At 39.4% G+C, this 14,158-nt stretch overlaps 1 protein-coding gene across 1 annotated transcript in view; it reads right to left on the bottom strand.

The window, feature by feature from the left end:
• Positions 1-12,795, bottom strand: part of TBC1D5 (TBC1 domain family member 5) — a 650,187-nt gene extending 637,392 nt beyond the window's left edge. The window contains exon 1 of the mRNA XM_044678890.1: positions 12,730-12,795. The gene's annotated coding sequence lies outside the window, so the exon portion shown is untranslated. The remainder of the gene's footprint in view (positions 1-12,729) is intronic.
• Between the last annotated feature and the right edge of the window lie 1,363 nt (positions 12,796-14,158).

Here is a 14,158-nt window from a genome sequence, read left to right as displayed (position 1 = left end):
GAGAGGACCAGGAAAGATGTAGGACATTTTTGAGGCATAGAATATGGGAAATGAGAGTATATGACATGTCGATGTCGAATCTAGAGACCCTAAACTTGTGGCTTAGTGAGATCTTATGAACCCCAAGTTTTAGAAATAGCTTGTAGGTTCGAGACCCCCAAAGCTTGTGCAGGTTCCCGGTTCCACCCTATAGGGAATCTCAGGCTAGCAGTTGCAGACTGAGTAATGGACCCCAGGGTAAATGCTAAATACCCTTTTGTTTTAGGTAGTCTTCCCCATTGTATCAAAGACCCAGTACCAGGAAGACACACCTGGGCAGGGACCATCCTTTAGAATCCATTGTGTAAGCAGCCCCTTCCCTAACACTCCAGCCTCTGGCTATGATTCCTTTCCCAAGCTTAATTGTAAATCCCATCCTTACCAGTATAATGTCAATCATCTCCCCCAGCCCCCGATCTTCCCAAATGATATATAAGCTCTCCAATTTCTTTTGTTCCTTGGAGTTGTCATCTAGCACAGTGGCACTCCCAGGGGGTCAGGGATCAGAGCAAAGCAGTGTTCAATCCAGGACTCTACACAAGGCGCTGCTCTGCATAAGAGGCCAAGTAGCCCTGTTCCCCCTTTCCCTTGATTAAAGAGTGGCTTTATGACTATTTAATAGTTCTGTGTTTTTTCTAAGTTAACAGACAACTGCTAATTTTCAAATTTAAGTCATCTGCTAAGAGCCCCTCACAGGGGGAAGAGTACTGGGCAACCGGGGAGAAAAGTTATGGACAGTCACTACTGGTAGCATGAGAGAGTCAATTACAGAAAAATAAAACAATTTCTCTAAGGTGGTGGTATTAGATATGAGTGGGATATAATCTGTCTTACTCAAAAAGTTTTTCATCCCAATTTTTTCAAGAACCTAGACAGAAGTTAGTGTTTTCTCTTCCTTTTAGAACACCCCACACACACTCATTTCTCTAAAAACAAATTCCTGGGCCTATCCTCTTCAAATTTCAAAGGCCTTGAGTGGCAGAATAGTTACCTTACTTATCTTTTAAAGATGTAAAGAAGATTCCTGTTACAACCAGTGTCCAGCTGGAACAAAGGAAGGGAGGTGAGGAAGGGGAAGTTTCTATGATTAGAACACCCTATAAATTAGGTCTTTGAATTCAATACTTTGACATTCCTCAAGCATCGAAATTGGGGAATGTCCCTTTATAGAAAGAATAAAACTGCTGTCTTATACTTTGGTCTTTCAATTCCGTGTTTGTGAACTTATTGCAGTGATGGGGTCCACTGTTCATGACCCCATTAGTCAACATGAATTTTAAGTGGATCCAATCCACATGATTATATGATTTCCTATAATAGCCCTCAGGCAATTTTAGACTATGTACATGTCTTTTAGAAAGCTTACTTGTTTCTTGCAAATATTTTCATAAAAGATATCTCTAATGTATACAAAGATCACTTTTTAAAATGTTATAATGATGATAAAATAGAGATAGCTAGATGACTCAGAGCATAGAGTTCTGGACTGTTAAGAGTCAGGAAAACTGGGAGTTCAAATTCTGCCTCGAGATTTTTTTAGCTGTTTGACCCTGGTTAAGTCACTTAATCTCTCAAAGTGTTTCATTTTCCTCATGTATAAAATGAGGGGGCTGAACTTTAAACTGATGATGTTCTGATCCATAATCTCATAGTAGTTACTAATGTACCCTTGATTGCTTTTTATTTTTTTAATCCTAACTTTTGGTGTTTTTTAGTTGTTTTCAGTCATGTATGACTCTTTGTGACCTCATTTGGTGCTTTATTAGCAAAGACATTGTTCTGGTTTATTAGCAAAGACACTGATTTGGTTTGCCATTTCTTTCTTTAGCTTATTTTACTGATGAGGAAACTAAGGCAAACAGGGTTAAGCAATTTATGTAAGATCACACAGCTAATAAGTGTCTAAAGCTGTATTTGAATTCAAATCTTCCAGACTTCAGCAGACCCAGAACTCTGTCTATTGTATCACCTACCTGTCCCCCAGACAATGGTGACCACGGTCAAAAATTTAGCAAGGAGATAGCCCCTGGTGATGTGCCCTCCAGATTTGATGTCAGGTCTTCACTACTCCAGGCCTTATGTTCTATCCACTGTGCCACCTACCTTTCCTTTTAATCACAGTACTATTATTTTTTACCAAACAATTTGTTATCTTCTCCTCCTGTAGATATCTTAAAAACTGAACCCTTAGTCCTTTTAGAACTGTTACCTATAATATTATTCATTTTATGTATACTTGGTCCAGCACAATAATCACTAAGTCAATAAGCACTTATTAAGCTCTTACTCTGTGCCAGACACTGTACTAAGTGCTGGAGATACAAAAGTCTCCTAGTATGAGGGCAGGAGTTGGAGAGAAGAAAAAGACTGCACTAAATTCTTTGAGGAAAGATAGAGAGTGTCCTAGAGGTTACTAATAGTAGTTAATAGCCACAAGAATCTTTACTGGGGAATAAATAAGGATTGAGTGAACTTCAAAGGAGGTAGGAGAACCTCGCAAGGGAGGAGAAAGAAGTATTCTAAATCCCTCATCTTAACTATTAAATTGGACATAGAAGTAAAAGTGTAACCAGTGCTAGAAAGGGTAGCCAAGAAAATTGTCATAAGAAGGAAGCCAGATTTCAATGGGTTCAAAAGTTACAGGGAATGAGAAAGGAAAAGATTTACCAAAAAAGCAAGTTTGTTACCTGTGGAGCACCGACTATCCAGAAAATTAAGCTAATAAGAAACTAGATCTGCCAGTTTTGTTGTTTTTGTTGTTGTTATTTTTTTAAGTTATGCCCAATGCTTTGTGCCCCCATTTGGGATTTTCTTGGCGAAGATACTGGAGTAGTTTGTCATTTCCTTCTCTAACTCATTTTACAGATGAGGAAACTGAGGCAAGCCCAGTTAAGTGACCTTCCCAAGATCACAAAGCTAGTAAGTTTCTGAGGCCAGATTTGAGCATAGGAAGATGATCTTTCTGACTCCAGGCCCAACACTCTATTCACTGCACTACCTAGCTGCCCACCAGTTTTACTACTAATTAAGATTTATGATGATTTGATTTAGATTTTATATATTTCTAAATCTTAATAAAATTGTGATCATATACAAGCATTAACAATAAAATGGGGAAGAAATCAATTTATCATCTAAAAGCAAACCTTGACCTGTTTCTGGGTTCCTTGTTTTTATCTGACACAATGTATTTATTAACAGGGACAAGTGTCATTAGAACAGGAAGATATGATTACACCTAAAATCTCTAATAGTTCAAAAAGCCTCTAGCAAACTACAGCATTAAAGAGATATATATGCAAAGAGACTCTGCTAAACAAACTACAGGAATAATTTCTATTCCTATGAGTATTGCCTTTTTATTCACATAGACTTTCATATTATATAAAACAATATCCATTTCCAAAACAAAAAAATTGGAGGAAACAAAGGGCATAAAACAGAGATTCATTCAAATTTAACCTATAATTTTACACACAGCATAACTACTATTTTAAAAATGACTAGCCTATGGCCTATAAACAACTAAACCCCCAAATATTTAACACAAAGTCAAATATAAACAAGCAAGACTGGTGTCTACATGAGTCTTATATGGTGTATTTTCTAATCCTATGTATTTTTACTAATGCAAAATACATCAACTAAGAAAATGTAATCTTAATGTTCTTTAAAGTTTGTGATTATGAGGGATTACCTTCAGGATCAAAAGCAGCACTACATGAATACCAATACCACATGATCTAACTGAACAAAAATTTGCTGCAGCTCAATTTTCTCATCACATGACTGTCTAAAGTAAATCAAGAAGATTAAAACATTTAAGATTTCTAATAGGAGGCTTTTTTGTGTGTATTTAGATACAGTTAAGTGTCACTATTTTTACCCCAATCATTTTTCAAAGTATTTGATTTAAGATCCCTGTGCTTCCTGAAAGACAAGACATGCTTGATTTGTTTTGAGCAGCGTCTATGTAACCTGAAAATTGAAAAGTGACAAATATAACTTAGTCCTGTAGCTAATATACTAAAAATAAAATTAGATGAGGTCCCATAAATAATGGCCTCTGAAAGACCTTCATTATATCATTTTTATAATGTTACTGCAATTTTAAAACCCAAGGTAAAAAGTGCAATCATTTAACATGGTCTAAGTAGACATTTTACACATTTTTCCTTTCATGAAAAGACTGCCCAAAGAATGATAAACTAGAAACTAATTCAAGAGCTGTGCTGGATATTTCAGCAGTCATGAGCCTTCTCATAATATTTACAAAGTGTCAATAGCAACAACAAAAAAATCTTTATAGGATTAAGTAGCAATTTGCAAACCCAATTTAAACAGGAGCAGCTTACACCTAGTACTCTTCACATTCGAACTTTGGAACAACCATTAATAAAAATGCTCCAAATTTTCACCTTTTTTAATGGCAATTTCTTTAAAAAATGTATGACACATTCTGAACTGAACTCATTTCAACCTTTTCTTAATGCTTCAGGGTTCTCATAAACATCAATTATTTATACTGAGGGATAAATAGATTGTTGTGAGATACTGGGGCAAATGGTCATGATCCCACAGAAACTTACTCAAATGGATGTGACCTCAAGGATCTGCAAGTCCCTCCCAACAATGCAGACACAGACCCACAAAACAACCTCAGAAGTTTTTGGAAACAGTCATCAACATGGATTTGTTTTGATGTCATTTTATTCTCATAAGAGTAGAATAAACATTGAAAGTTTTCACAATATGGCTTCAGCCTACCTTCCAGGGCTTTTACCTTCTACTCCTCAAGTCTTAAATGAACTCCATGGTCCAATTAAATTGATCTGCTCTTAACCATTTGTGAAATTCCATCACTTGCTTGAGTGGTGACCCAAGCCTGGAATGCTTTTCCTCCATCTATTTTCAAGATTCAGCTCAAGAATAGCTCCTTCAAAAGACTTTCCTAATTCCCTTAAGTTGAAAAGTTTGACATCCCATCCCCATAATCATGTGGCATTTATTCTGTATATATAGTATTATCTATGAATAAATTATATGATCCCAAGTAGAATGTAAGTTCCTTGAGGGTAAAGATGGCATTCTTTGAATCCCATTAACAATGGAACACTGTGGATATTTAACAAAAGTTTAATGATTTATTAATGTGTAGTAAAACAAAGCTATCTTTTTACATAATTAATTATTGGTTAAAAGGCTTTCCAAGTATTATCCTCTTCTCCAAAATGCCATCATCTTTTTCAATAGACCTGTATCACTTCAAGCTTCTGTTTCAAATCACTCCTCTAATTTATGTAATAAGTATACTAATAAAGTATGACAGAAACTTGTTCTAATTTAAGAACTTGGATTGATGTTTTAGAAAAGACTTACTCCAAAGCCTTCAGATTCACCACCACCACCACCATCATCATCATCAGAAGCTCTCTTGTCTCCTTCAGTTGTTCAGTTGTCCAATTCTACATGACCCTGTGGACTTCTGTCCATGAGCTTTTCTAGGCAAAGAAACTGAAGTGGTTTGCCATTTCCTTTTCTAATATGCTCCCATTTTAAAAATAAAGAACTAAGGCAAATAGGAGATAAGTGACTTGCCCAAGGTCACACATCTAGCAAGTATCTGAGGTTATACTTGAACTCTGCTTATCCTGACTCTAGGCCCAGAGTTCTATGCACTACACCACCTAGATGCCACCAGAAGATGGTTGCCATAGTAAAAAATTCAGCAAAAAGCTAGCCCTTGGGGATGTATCTCTCCATACAAGTCAGATGTGTCCTTAAAAAATGTCTGAGCCAAAAACATACGCAAAGTTTTTCCAAGATAGTCTAAGCCTGAGCATATGTTCCAATGGTGTATGTGTCTTCTGGGAATCAACAATCACCTCCAGGTCAAAATGAGACAAGAAAATGTCCGTGTCTTACTGTTTCTCAATGGAAAGAGGCAGGGAATATAAAGATCACACTAGGCTTACTATTTGTTGAATATGGAAAAGCATGAAGCAAAATGCCACCTTGGGGCTCATTCAAGATTCCCTGAAAGATACAACAAGCCCTTGTTGTTAGACCTTCTCATCATAAACATTATGTAAAGCATAAAACAAGATATATATTCTCCAATGGTGTTCAATTGCCACTGTGATAAAGGAAAACCAGCACAGAGGCCAAGTTGAAGAGAGAATCCCTCCCTTTGGATAAGGTCCTCTAGATTCTCCTATCTAGGGTTGGTCTGTCCATCTACATAGGAAAGACCAATGAAATATATATATTGTTCAGATTATGAAATGCATTTGGATAGACAACATTCAGTTTGTCTGCCAGAATATATCTGAGATAGACAGTACTGATGTAAAGAGTTTTTATATGTCATAGGGGAAAAATATTATTAAAAAAAGAAAATCAAAATTGAGATCAGAGTTGAACATGAGGGGAAGTAAACTTTCATAATTATATTTCATATTCTAAATTATTTCCTACTCTATAGGATGAATAAATGAGTCAACATTAGGATAACTTCATGGATATAGAAATTAATCAATGGGAGTACTTCCTCCAACAGAAAGATCACAAACTAGCCTTTCTCAAATTTCAACAAGTCTTGACCACACAGTAAAACCATTTATCTAAGCAGTGATGGGAAACCTTTTAGAGATGGAATGCCAGGCCCCACTCCTAGACTCAGGGTCGTGCCCCTCCCTACCACCACAAGCTGGGTGAGCCTTGCACCCACCCTTACCCCACACAGGAGAGGGAGAAAGTGCTCTCATTAGGATGCTGGATGGAGGGGTGGGTGAAGTGAGGAATGTCCTCAGCAAGTGTAGGGGGATGGGGGGGGGAGTGGCCCAAACACTCTGCTCCCCTCTAGCTCTGCCACCTGTGAGCCACCCACTCACTGCACTCCCATTGGGTTGCTGGGCAAAGGGATGGGTAATGTGAAAAACTGTCATCAGGCAAGATGGAGAGGGGTAAGGGAGCAGCTTCGCCCAAGTCCCTCTGCCTTTCAAGTAACGAACTCTGGGGTATGGGGTGGGGAGGGAGGGTGGCCAAGTGCCCACAGAGAGTGTACTAGGTTCACCATCACTGCTCTAGAACTAAATTTTCCAGTTACCAAAGGTTTTGATTTTACAGACAGTCAACTTGTCCTTAAATCTAGAAGCAACTTATTTACTCCCATCTTCTAAGTAAAATTTTGGGGAAAAAATCTCCAAACCTGGTAGTGACAGAATCATGGATGTCTCAAAAGTGGTAAAGGACCAACCAGACAAAGCATTCAGAGTCAAGAATCGCCCTCAAGGCATCCCCAACAAAAAGGCCATGAGATCATAGAGTTAAAGGATCTTTAGAGTTCATCTAGTGCCCTCCTACCATTTTACAAAAGAGGAAACAGAAGCCTAGGTAAACCTGCTAAAGGTAAAGGTAGTAAATGGAATGGAAAGAATTCAAATCTAAGTTCTCTGGTTCCAGAGTTTTTGCACTACAACCCAATACCATCCATCCAGTCTTTCCTTGAATAACTCTTTTATTGATACTGTCAAAGAGTTCTGGACATAGACCATGTTCAGAAATTAGTTAACTATTTAACAGCTTCATGGTCTACCTTGGTCTTTGTTTTATTTTGTTTTTATTAACAGTATCCAACATTTTAAAATTAGACCTCATTCTGAATTAGATAACATTAGATAACAAAAGGCCAGTGAACATTTTCTACTTGGAAAATATTTTGTTTTTCAAATATCCCTTGAACAAAAAGAGGTAACAGGAAAGGCTTTACCTGGGACCACTACCTGGTCTCCAAGTTGAGCCTTGGAAGCTAAAGATTATAAAAGGAAGAAGTGAGGAAGGGGGCAGTCCTAGCAGACTAAAGGAGGCAGGAGATGGAATACCAAGTTCAGGAAAAAGCATAGAGACCAGTTCAGCTTGAACACAGAATGAATGAAGGGAACTAACATGAATCTAGGAATATAAGTTTGGGAAAGTAGGCTGGAACCTGACCATGAAGGACTTTAAATGCCAAATTGAGGTGGTCAAATTTTAGCCTAAATGCAAAAGTGAACAGTGAATATTGTTGAGCAGTCACACCTTCTTGGCAGATGCACAAAGAATATATTAGATATGTATGTGAAGAATATATGAAAACTGTCAACTGATCAGATACAGGGGTAAGGAGAAGGTAAAGAGGAGGTAAGGATACATTTCGGTTACCAAAAGAACGTAATAGCCTTAAGAGAAACAGGGAGATGCAGAGGAACAGCAAGTTTAGGGGAAAAGATAATTCCACTTTGGACATGTTGAATTTGATACCCACAGGACATGAAAAGGTGGTATGTGAGCAAAGAATCTGTCTTGTTGATAATTGCATACATAAGTCCCTACCATAATGTCATATTCAGAGCAGACATGTTTTGGTAGATGCTGAGCTGAACTGAAAAAAGTGGGTGGTGGGAATAGACTTGAATGTTTTCAGAGAACTTTTGACAAGACCTAAAGAAACTCCGCCAAATGAGGTCATAAAGAGCCTGATTTGAAGGAAATTACTAAACAAAAAATCTTGCAATGCATAGAATACAGGCTAAATGTTCTTAGGTTTCCGAATGATAACAATAAAAAATTTCTTGGGGCAGCTGGGTGGCTCAGTGTATTGAAAGCCAGGTCAAAGTCCTAAGTTCAAATCTGGCCTCAGACAACTTCATAGCTATGTGACCCTGAGCAAGTCACTTAATCCCTATTGCTTAGCCCTCACTGCTTTCTGTCTTGGACTCAATTAGTAGTATTGATTCAAAGATGGAAAGCAAGGGTTTAAAAAAAATTCTTGCCTAATATCTGAAAGACCTTTTCAGAATTCCACTTTACTGTACTATCCACCATTCCATCAATACTGACCAACTTTAGCAATATTTGTCGTATACAAAGCACTGTACTGGGTGCTGAGGGAAATGAAAATGTTGATATGATGGGTTATGCCTTCAAAGAACTTTAATATCTACTACTAATTATTACTGCTGTGGCCAAAACTTGGAGCAAAAAAAAAAACAACAACTAAAAAACTAGAATACATGAAGAAGAAAATAAGTAAAAAAGAAGCAATTGGTGGTCTTTTTTTCTCAATTTGATGGTCGTTGATAATTTGGTACCCAACAACTTGATCAAAAATTATTTTTAGAAAACAAAGGACATTTAATATAATAAAATACTAGAGTGCAATTACGATTAGAAAATATGAAAAATATTGATGGAAATAATGCAACCAGGAGAATAGGGTATATACTAATTATGACAGTATAAAAGGAAAAATAAATGGCAGTGAATAGACCAGGAGACTCAGAGAGTATAAGATATGTTATAACATTTTATATGATGAATTTCATCTCATTGTAAATAGTTGTTAGGGGAATGACTGAAGGAACAGCTAAGCGGTGTTTGATGAAAGAGCTAAAAACTAGAAATGCCTTTATCTCTGCCATTGGTAGCATAAAAATAAAAAAGAATCATCTAGCTAACAGGAAAAAGTTTTATAAATTTCACTCAATTCTTCAGACATCTACTAAGTGCAAAATGCCAAGTATGGTTTTAATTTTTTCATTATTGTTGGGAGGGGGAAAATGACAAATTCTAAACTCAAAATATAGCTATTCTTTTGATTCTCCTATCTTTGCTTAATTACCATTTGAAATAAGGATTCAAACTACCCCAAGACTGATAACTTTGAACTATACCAGAACTCAGTTTTCAAGCATATTGTTTCATCTCTTCTATGAAAACTATAAAAACGTGTCTCAAAGTTACTTACAGTTATCATTTAAATATTTTCAAGGGAAAAAACTAACAATATAGTAATAGCAAGATAAGAAAAAGCAAAGAATATATGTAAAATTTATAACACAAAAAGCACAAACTGTTTATGTAAAACTTTTATCAATTCTGTCCCTAAAATAGCTTAGAAAAAAATGTGAAAAATCATGCTTACCATTAATTTGTGGAAGTAATACTTCTAATTAGAAGGAATGTTCTCCTTAATTATGGCTTTTTTTTTAACACTTTTATATACAGTAATACCTCTATAAATGAAAGTGCAATCCAGCAACAAACCTTATTAGAAATGTCATCACTAGATGAAGAAAATGGCATAGATTTCAGGGATAAGAATTCCCTCCTCACTTTAAGCCTCTCTTTCCTTTCCTTCAGCCTTCTCAGCTGCCACTATGCACAATTTTCTTTGTGCATAGACACAAAGATGTCTCTTCCATCCAGTGAGAGAAGTCAAAAGCACAGGCCTGGCCACCTCTTCTACCAGGTGACTAGACTAATAGTATAGGTAATGCAGCTCCTCCCCTCAATTAGGCCAATCCCCTCCTCTCTGAGCACCACCTTAAGAACACAACTCTTCCACACTTTGTTCAAAAATATTTCCCCAACTTATTAATCAGAGAATTACTGTAATTCTTAACACAGCTCCCTCATTTTTGTATTCCACATTAGAATTTTGTTATGTGGTTATTAAAGTAAAAAAAATAATCACAAATGACAAAACAATAACCAATATCCAAAAGGTTGTCTATATCATGAATACTTCAGTGCATCTGAAATTATCAATGATGTACTGCCTTCAAAAGTACATAGCCCATCCTATCAATGTATTTTTATCTTATGTAATGGTGCTCCAAAGATGGCAATAATTGGCATAGGGATAGAGTGCTGGACCTATAGTCAAGAAGACCTGAATTCAAATCCAGTTTGAGACACTACAAGTGAGATTGGAGGAAAGTCAGTTAACTCCTCTTTCCCTCAATTTCCCATAAAATGCAAATAATTGTGAAGTGTTTGGGGCATAGTAAGTACTATAAAAATGTTAGCTATTATTATTTAAAATGTTAAGACTAGTTTTCAATGTCACATTCATTTCTAACCTAACTTTAATAATAGCGGCTAAAATTTATATAATGCTTTAAGGTTTGCAAATTCCCTTTATATTTTATCTCTCATTTGATCCTCAGAACTCTGGAAGAGTGGGTAGATTAAGCCCTTATGATGTTATTATAGGGCTACAAATACAAAAAAAAAATAGTTGCCCTCAATCACTTTACTTTTGATGAAGGGGTAGCAACACACAGAAGGCATAGGGTAGAATGTTTTAGGGGCAGCAAGTTGGATAAAAGCACCAGGCCTAGAGTTAGGAGGGCCTGGATTCAAATCTGTCCTCAGATACTTTGTGTGAACCTGTGCAAGTCACTTAACCTCATTTGCTTAGCCTTTGACTTAGAATTGATACTAGGAGAGAAAGTATGAGGTTTTTTACAAATGGAATGAGTTAGTTTTGATTGGAAGTTAGTTGCAAGCTTAATGTGAAAAAGTATAAAATTATATTTTGGTACAACCCCTTCTGTAAAGCACCATTCATTTGCAAATTCATAAAATCATAGGTTTAAGGCCTGAAGAAAGCTTTTAGGTCATCTAGTAAAACTCCTTCATTTGACATTGCTTTACATAGAACATAAGTTCCTCATGAAGAGGAATCATTTCATTCTTTATCTTTATTATCTAATTTGATCTCTACAACCCAGGGATGCAGATACCATATATCATTCCTAATTTTATTGATAAGGAAACAGGATGAAAGTGTCTAAGGTATTTTTTTGTTTTTTTAAATCCTTACCTTCTGTCTTGTAATTAATACTGTGTATTGGTTCCAAGGAATGAGAGAGGTAACGGCTAGGCTATTGTGGTTAAGTGACTTGTCCAGGATCAAACAGCTAGGAAGTGGCTGAGGTCAAATTTGAACCCAAGATCTCCTCTGAATCCAATGAGCCACCTAGCTGTCCCTTGAGGCTAGTTTTGAATTCAGGTCTTCCTAAGCAAAGGACTAAGACAGTGCCACCTAGCTGGCTGGCTTATGGTAAGTGCTTCATACTGAAATGATACATTGTCTCAATGGGGTGCTTTACATATAGTATCGCATATCATTTTACATTTTTAAAGTATCTTACATATTTATACTTTTTGCATATTTTACATTTGGGGACACTGAACTGTGAGGCTGAACCCGAAGGTCACTTTATCCCCCTGGTAACGCCCTGAATTTCAGAGGTCAGAGAGGATAAAGAAGCAGGTCCGAGTGGGGCCCCTCCGGGAGCTTGGACTCGGGGACCATGTGATTCCTCTACATGGCTCGGCATATCCCTGAATTCGGAAAGGGAAGCTTTACAGAATCAGGGACCAGAGCGTAAAAATAGGAAAAGGCTCAGCCAGGAAGTGTTTCTGCAGGGCAAGGCCAAGGCTGGGAACTTGGCCCGACTTGAAGCGGGGATCCTGCCCGGGGAATCTCTGGCCCTGGGTCGGGGATGGGGGAGTTTCCGGAGTCCCGACCGCTCCCCGGAGACGGCTCCCTTCCCCCTCCCCAGCCACCACCCGCGCAGACATCCAGGCCCGCGCGCGCTGCCCGCACCTGACATCCCGGGCTCGGGGAGAGGCCCCCCCGCCGCGGCCTAGGAGGGGTGGGGTGTCATCGCGCGCGACCCTCACCCGCCTCCCGGGGCCCCCTGCGGGGCGCGGGCACAGGCCTCGGGCGCCCGCGGAGCGTGTCACCCACGCGCACACGCCCACGCCGGGCGGCTGGGCCGCTTTCACTGTGTCAGGGCCGAGACGGGCCGTCGGGGAGTGGGGAGGGCCCCGCAGCGACCCAGTCCTTGGCTTTACCTGGGCAGCGGACGCTCACGCTCCCCGCTAATCCTCCTCCTCCCCTCCTCTCTCTCTCCCAGGCGCCTGAGGAACCCGCCCGGCCCGGCCCGACCTGAAAGAGAACAGGGAGGAGGGGGGATGGGGGAGTGGCAGCAGCGGCGGACACGTGACCACGCTCGCTCCCCAGTCCGCGCGAGGGCGGGTGCCTCCACTTCCTCCCGCCTCCGGAGAGGCACAGCCCCGCCCCCCACACTTCACCGCCAACCAGGACGAACGCGGGCGCGGAAGAGAGCGAGCGCGCGCCCGCGTGCAAAGGCCTGGTCCCTTGGCCCCGGTGGAGGCGGAGTCGCTACGAGGAGGAGGTGGAGAGACCCGTGTGTTCGCTCCGCCCTCATCCTCCTAGCACGCATGCTCACTGAGAGAGCCATCTCTTTTCCCGCGCTGCGCTTCTGGGATCTGCGAAGGCTGGGGCGGCATTCCTAGCAGCTCCCCTAATTCCATCTTATTGGAGTCGTTGGGGTTCAAGGAGACAAATTACAGCACCGATGCTCGTCCTAGACTTCATGCAAGAAAATGCAACTCTGCGTGTGCCTGGACACTTTACTTCTGACCTCCAAGCATTTGCCCTGGCTGTGTCCCTTGCCAGGAATGTGCCTCTTCCTCATCACATCCCAGTTTCTTTCAAGTCCCTGGTGAAATCTCACCTTTTACAGGAAGTCTTTCCCATCCCCCTAATTCTATTGATTTCTTAGTGAAGACCATTTCCAATTTACCCCTATTTGTACTTGATCGTTTGTAAGTTAGAGTGTGAACTCCTGGCGAGCAGGGACCATGCTTTCTTTGTATCCCCAGCACTTTGACAGTACTTGGAATAACAAATGTAAAAAAAATAAAAATAAAAATATACTTAATAAATGTGCGTCCACTAACTGGCCCCATGGGCATTAAGAATTCATTCTACCAACTGGAGAGTCCTTCTAGAGCTAGAATTAGAACTAGAACTAGAAAGAACCTGAGTATAAGAGGGAGGAAATAAGCATATTAATAGCAGCAGGCACTGTGCCAAGTGCATTACAAATATGATCTCATTCAATTGTGCCAAGAACTTTGGGAGGTCAATGTTGTTATTACCCCTGTTTTACAATTGAGGAAATTAAGGCAAAAGTGTGACTTGCCCAAAGTCATATAGCTAGGCTCTGAAGGTAGATTTGAACTCAGATCTTCCAGATCCCAGGTCCAGCATTTTATCCATTTGTATTGTGTAGATGTCTCTGAGGCACCTTTTATAGACAAGGAAACTAAGGCACAGGGAGATTCTGACTTTGCCTAGATGAGTGGTTCCCAAACTTTTTTGGCCTACCACCCCCTTTCCAGAAAAAATATTACTTAGCGCCCCCTGGCACATACTATCACTGCCCCCTTACTTACAGTTATTCACCGCCCCCAA

The sequence above is a fragment of the Gracilinanus agilis genome, chromosome 5 (assembly GCF_016433145.1).
Source record: "Gracilinanus agilis isolate LMUSP501 chromosome 5, AgileGrace, whole genome shotgun sequence".
Lineage (NCBI taxonomy): Eukaryota > Metazoa > Chordata > Mammalia > Didelphimorphia > Didelphidae > Gracilinanus > Gracilinanus agilis.
Note: the sequence above shows the minus strand (reverse complement) of the source record. Positions and strands in the feature narration are given on the sequence as shown.